Source organism: Nerophis ophidion, linkage group LG25, assembly GCF_033978795.1.
Source record: "Nerophis ophidion isolate RoL-2023_Sa linkage group LG25, RoL_Noph_v1.0, whole genome shotgun sequence".
NCBI classification, from domain to species: Eukaryota; Metazoa; Chordata; class Actinopteri; order Syngnathiformes; family Syngnathidae; genus Nerophis; species Nerophis ophidion.
In genome coordinates, this window is record NC_084635.1 from 1510184 (window position 1) to 1516556 (window position 6373).

A 6373-nucleotide genomic window follows, 5' to 3' on the forward strand; every position below is an offset into this window, starting at 1 on the left:
GCGGAGGAGGAGCGTGCCCCCCTCACATGGCCGCCTGTATCAATATCTGCCCATTGATCTCGGCCTCGCCTCTCCTCCCCCGCGCCTCCGCTTATAGATTGCTTTTCCCAGCAGGTACCTGGGCGTGTGTGTGTGTGTGTGTGTGTGTGTGTGTGTGTGTGTGTGTGTGTGTGTGTGTGTGTGTGTGTGTGTGTGTGTGTGTGTGTGTGTGTGTGTGTGTGTGTGTGTGTGTGTGTGTTTGTGTGTGTGTGTGTGTGTGTGTTAGGATGACGAGCAAAAAAAAAAAAAGGGAGACATGATTAATTTTCTTCATTAAATATGTAAAGAAATAAGTCAGGAATGAGAGAAACCACATACCGTATTTCCTTGATTATTTTAAAACTTCTCCTCACTCCGGCACTTACCAAAGGCATGCGGTAAATCTAAGCCTGCGCTTAAAAATTTGAGTGTGATGTAAGGATACCATCATGAAAAGCACATTTAATAAAAAAAAGGTTATTATGGTCTTACTTTTACTTATAAATGAAGTCCATGCGCAGCTCCTTCTGATCAAAAGCATCGATAACTTGTTTATAGAAGTCTTCCTTATCTTTCTTCAGTTTTAAAAGCCTCTCTGCCTCAATGGAGATCTTCCTTTATTACCTCCTGCTTCCATTGAAAGTCCAGTTTAAAAAACTGTTTTATTTTAGATATGTAATCCTCCATGTTAAAAGTGCAAGCGAGAGGAAAAAATAAAGGATGGCTGCTCACTCTTGCTGCTTGTTGTCACTTCTTCTGCAGCCGAGTAGTCGCAAGAAGGATCACTAGCGCCCTCTACCACCAGGAGGCGGGAGTCATTTAATGACTCATATTTGACACACGCAGCTACGGTATATTAATAAAACATAGCTGCTTCCTGTTCTTTTTAGCATATTCAATAGCTTGGACCTTAAATCCTACTGAATAGCTCTTAATCTTCTTCCCTTTATGCGATTTCAAATGATTGAAATCAGCCTCCTCCATTTTGAAAATGATGACAGGTGAAGTGACGTGACGAGTTTGACCTGGCGGAAATTCTGGGCATATGGTAATTATTTAATGAAACAATTTTGACCCGGCAGAAATTCTAGACATCCGCTAATAAAAATAATATTTTGCGAAACGAGTTTGACCCGGCGTTAACCCTGAGCCGGCGGTAATGCTAAGCATGCGCTAATTATTTGGCCAAACGAGTTTGACCCGGCAGTAATTCTAGTCAGGCGCATACTATATACCCGGCGGCAATTCAAGGACATACGGTATTTCAATAAAGGGAGACTCTTGATAAACATAGTCCTGAATAAAGACATCTTTTTACAAAAGTCAGGGAAAATTTCCCATCTACTTCTGTGTATTAGTATAGTACGGCAATACTAATGAATCATATTCGGTACTATACCACCTCTAAAAAGTACCGGTCCAAAATTCCCCCGACCCACTCATTGTGTCATTGCTGGTTTTACAAGTAAACGAGCATGTTCGGCAGCACACAATCACAGAGTACTTACAGGCAGACACGCTGTGTAGACAGAAAAGGGAGAACGGACGCATTTTGGCTTGAAAACGAAGGATAAAAGTGAAGTTATAACACTGAAACACCCTCTGTCACGCCTGTAAGTTATGTTTTGGTCATGCTATGTTTAGTTTTTGGACATTCAGTCACGTTTTGCACTTCCTGGTTTTGTTTGTTTCCATGCCAACTCATTAGTTTTCACCTGTCACGTCCCTGTTCTCAGCCTCACACCTGTTTTCACTAATGATCGTAGCTATTTAAGTCACTCTTTTTCTTGTCTTCGTCCTGGGATCTTCTGACTCGTACACACGCTACCCATGCTGCACCTTCTTCACGCCCTCGTTTATCTGCTTCATGCCTTGCTACGCTGTTCATTTTGATCCACGTAAGTTTTGTATTTATGCCACAGTGCACTCTTTTGTTTCATGTCTTTAGTCTTGCCATCGTGCTGTTTAAGTTTATAGTTACATTGTCTTTCATGCCATCGAGCAAGTGTTTTTGTTTTCCCTGATTTGTATATATTATATAATTAAAACATGTACTCACGTCCACGCCTCGGTCGTGCTGATTCTCACCTGCGTCGAAGAAACAATCCATGTCCAAACCAAGTTGTGACACCCTCAGGAAGAGGTGCTTTAAGACATGGCTAGCTAGCTAGCGGCTAAAGTCCGTCCACAGTCTGCAGTGTTGTAGCTACTTCTCAATCACTAATCCTCGTCTCCATGGCGACAAATAAAGTAAGTTTCTTACAAATATGCAGGACGAGGAATATCTAAACATGCTTCACTACACACGTAGCTCGCCGGCGTCACAATGTAAACAAACGCCATTGGTGGATCTACACCTAATATCCACTGTGATGATACCAAGTACAGGAGTGTATCTAGTCGATATTTCTATGATTACATCGATATTATTTAGCATCACATAATCTTCTTTCATTTTTTTTAAATGTATATAATGTTTATAAAGTCAGGGAATATGTCCTTGGACACATGAGGACTTTGAATGTGACCAATGTATGATCCTGTAACTCCTTGGTATCGAATTGATACCCAAACTTGTGGTATCATCCGAAACTAATGTAAAGTATCAAACAACAGAAGAATACATGATTATTACATTTTAACAGAAGTGAAGATAAAACATGTTAAAAAAGAAAGTAGGCAGATATTAACAGTAAATGTACAATTAGATTAATAATACATTTTCTACCACTTGTCCTTAATAATGTTGATGAAATAATGAGAAATGACACAATATGTTACTGCATATGTCAGCAGCTAAATTAGGAGCCTTTGTTTGTTTACTTGCTACTAAAAGATAAGTAGTCCCTTATGTTCACTATTTTATTTAAGGACAATCTTGCAATAATAAACATTGACTGCAAAATCTAAGTAAGATTGAATATCTCAAATCAGGTTGATATTTGGTTATTTTCTTTCTGATAAGATAATTCTTCTCACTAAGCAGATTTCATGTTAGAGTGTTTTACTGGTTTTAAGGGTTTTGCTCCTAATTGATCTCAGTAAGATATTACAGCTTCTTGCTGAGATCTTATTGTCAGGTTTGTACTTGACAGTTTGGTCATGTTGTAGTTTTTTCTCTGTGTTTGTCTCATTTCCTGTCAGCGCTCTTATTTTGGTTATTTCCTGATTGTCTCCCGGAGTGCTGCGGCTGATTGGCACCTGGCCACACCTGGTGTCAATCAGCCAGCTGCTATTTAAACCTGCTTTGTCCTCCACTCTGAGTTGGAGTATTGTCGTGTCGTTTTGTTGTATGCTGTAAGATATTCCCTGGATCCTGACTCCTGTTCCTGCTTCCCGGTTTCTGGTTCGTGTTTTCCTTTTCTTCTTTCTGAACATTAAAAGCATGTTTTCCTGCTCAATGCCTGCCACCATCTCTGCATCTTGGGGTCCGTCAACAACACACTGTGACAGTTATGAGCTATATTGAGTAAAACATGCTTGAAACTAGAATATCAAAGCTGTGTCATCAACACTCACAACTATAAAACTACTTTTTTAAAGTAATAATTTCTTATTTCAGCATGAAAAAAAAAATCATGACTTTGACACAATTGTGTCTAATAATTCAAATACATGACAGCCAAATGGACTTTGCTGTTTTATTTTCAATGAAACAATAGAAAATACATACTTATATACGTCCAGTTATTAGTGAGAATGTACTTATTTTAAGGTTTTCTTGGGTTCATTAAAATTAGCTCATTTTACTTGTTTTGGAAAGTCTTGACAAGCCAAATTTTCTTCTTCTATTGGCAGAAAATGTTGCTTATTTCAAGTAAAATGACCCTTATTTTTGTTTTGTTTTTGTTTTTTTCCTTGTTTTTGAACACTGACTTTTTGCAGTGTCTGTTTAATGTACCATAAGATTTTTTTGTAAAAAAAAAATTGTGGTTTCCTTTTATTTAGAGAAATATCCAAAAGACATACTTGCCAACCTTGAGACCTCCGATTTCGGGAGGTGGGGGGCGTGGTCGGGGGGGGGGGCATGGTTAAGAGGGGAGGCGTATATTTACAGCTAGATTCACCAAGTCAAGTATTTCATATATATATATATATATATATATATATATATATATATATATATATATACATACATATACTTGAATTTCAGTGTTCATTTATTTACACATTTACACACACATAACACTCATTGTTGAGTTTAGGGTTGAATTGTCCATCCATGTTTTTCTAACCATATGCATGTACAGTAGATGGCAGTGTTGTCCTGTTTAAGAGTGTCTCAACATTGCTGCTTATGGCAGACAAACTGCTTCACGGTAGACGAAAATGGACTGCTGTTGTTGTGTGTTGTTACCGCGCTGGGAGGATGTTAATGAAACTGCCTAACAATAAACCCACATAAGAAACCAAGAACTCGCCCTCGATCATTCTACAGTTATAACGTAGTTTGTATTGTGGGAAAAGCAGACGTGAAAACAGGCTGTCGACGCGTCACTCGGGTCCGCATGGAGCTGGAGGGGGCGTGGCCTCCAGCTCCGCCTGAATTTCGGGATAAAATTTGTCCCGGGAGTTTTTCGGGAGAGGCGCTGAATTTCGGGAGTCTCTCGGAAAATCCGGGAGGGTTGGCAAGTATGTATTTTGGTACCGGTGCCAAATTATTGGTATCGAAACAACACTATACTGTGTACCTAATGGAGTGTCCAGCAGGCAACCTTTTTCCCAATCAGTAAAATTGATGATAAATTATTTTTTTCTCTTTTTGTCAGCCAATCATCTCCCTCCCTAATCATATGTCCTAATCAGAGTTTAAAAGTTGTTTTTTGTTGTTTTTTTACTGGTTTTGTTCACTTCCTGTCATGTCTGTTGTTGTTTTTTTGTCATCAGGGATTTTTGGAACTAATTATCCTTCAAGGTTTGTTTTTTTTGTTTTTTTTAATTGTCTCCGCTTGTGCTGACGCTCTTCTTACCTTGGGCAGTATTGTTTATGCTGCCTTGGATAATTAGTGGATTTTAATTTAATGTATTTCACTCAAACCCAACAATGTCACATACAAAGAAGCATAAAAGCAATCATAATTGTGAATTTCCTACCAAAACATAAAAAAAAAAAAAAAAAACACTTTATATTGTTCTATTCAGATCATTCTTGTATAAGAAGAATAAAGATAAGGGCCTAAAGCAGGGGTGTCCTAACTTTTTGCACTGAGGGCCGCACACAAATTTTGATATTTTTCATTTTGAAACCATTACAAAATATATTTTTTTACCTTTAGTGCTCCCGGGGACCATAAAGGTCAAAGTCAATAAAATGTTAAAAACAAGTCAAATTATTTATTTTATTTAACGCTTACAGTAAATCTTTACAGTATATCAACTTCAGGTTGATATAAAGTAAAAAAAAAAAAAAATGTTATGCCTTTTTCTGTCAAAGACAACTTAGTTTTTATAATAAAATTGAAATATGCAGTATTTCCCCCACTGCCCAAAACATTCAGAAAGTAATGTGAATAAATTAGAGCCTTAAACAGATCAATAAGGCAGGACACCATTGATTTTAATTAATTATTATTTTTGAGTAATCACAGTAAAAAATAAAAAATAAAATCCCATTAAACATATTCGGGATCCAAAAGGTGCACCACTCATAAAGTGATACATTTTTATAAAAATTTTTTTACTTTCAACACTTAATTTATGAGATTACTTCAGATATATTTGTCCATTTTAAGTTTGAACTATGATTTTGTTTGTTTTATGCTCTTTTGTCAAAGAAAATGTTTAATTTTTTTTGTATGGCAACCACACAATATATGCAATATTTTCCACACAAAAATATTTGAAATAATTGGAGCATTGGATAAGTCATTATAAGATTGATTTTTTTTTATAGCAATGGCAAAAAAAAAAAAATAAAGATGGACAAAATAAAATAAAACAGCCTGCATGGCATTTTTGTGTCAACATTGCAGCTTTTTTTTGTTAGATTTCAACTCATTCCACTTTTTTTAATTTTTGCAATAGCATTTCCAGAATGTGTGACGGGCCAGTAAACAATTAGCTGGGGGCCACAAATGGCCCCCGGGCCGCACTTTGGACACCCCTGGCCTAAATGATAAATCGTTTTAAAAAAAAAAAAATACAAATCATTAAAAAGTAAATCAATGTTATTGAAAAATAAATATAAAAACATGACCAAAAAAAAAGTCATGGTACTGTAGTAAACAGAAGTGTTGCCGTCAGTGCCTGACCATAAATCAGAAGGCCCTCGGGCGAGGGGGGGGGTGGGGGCTCCCTGTGTAATTACAAAGCTGACATTTAAACAGCAGCAGCCATATTTCACCGGGGCTGCACG

The 6373-nt window shown here is 37.2% G+C and overlaps 1 protein-coding gene across 1 annotated transcript in view; it reads left to right on the forward strand.

Moving 5' to 3' along the window:
* The window catches only part of cdh15 (cadherin 15, type 1, M-cadherin (myotubule)), a 116711-nt gene that overhangs the window by 14246 nt on the left and 96092 nt on the right, over window positions 1-6373 (forward strand). The gene's annotated exons all lie outside the window — the stretch shown is intronic.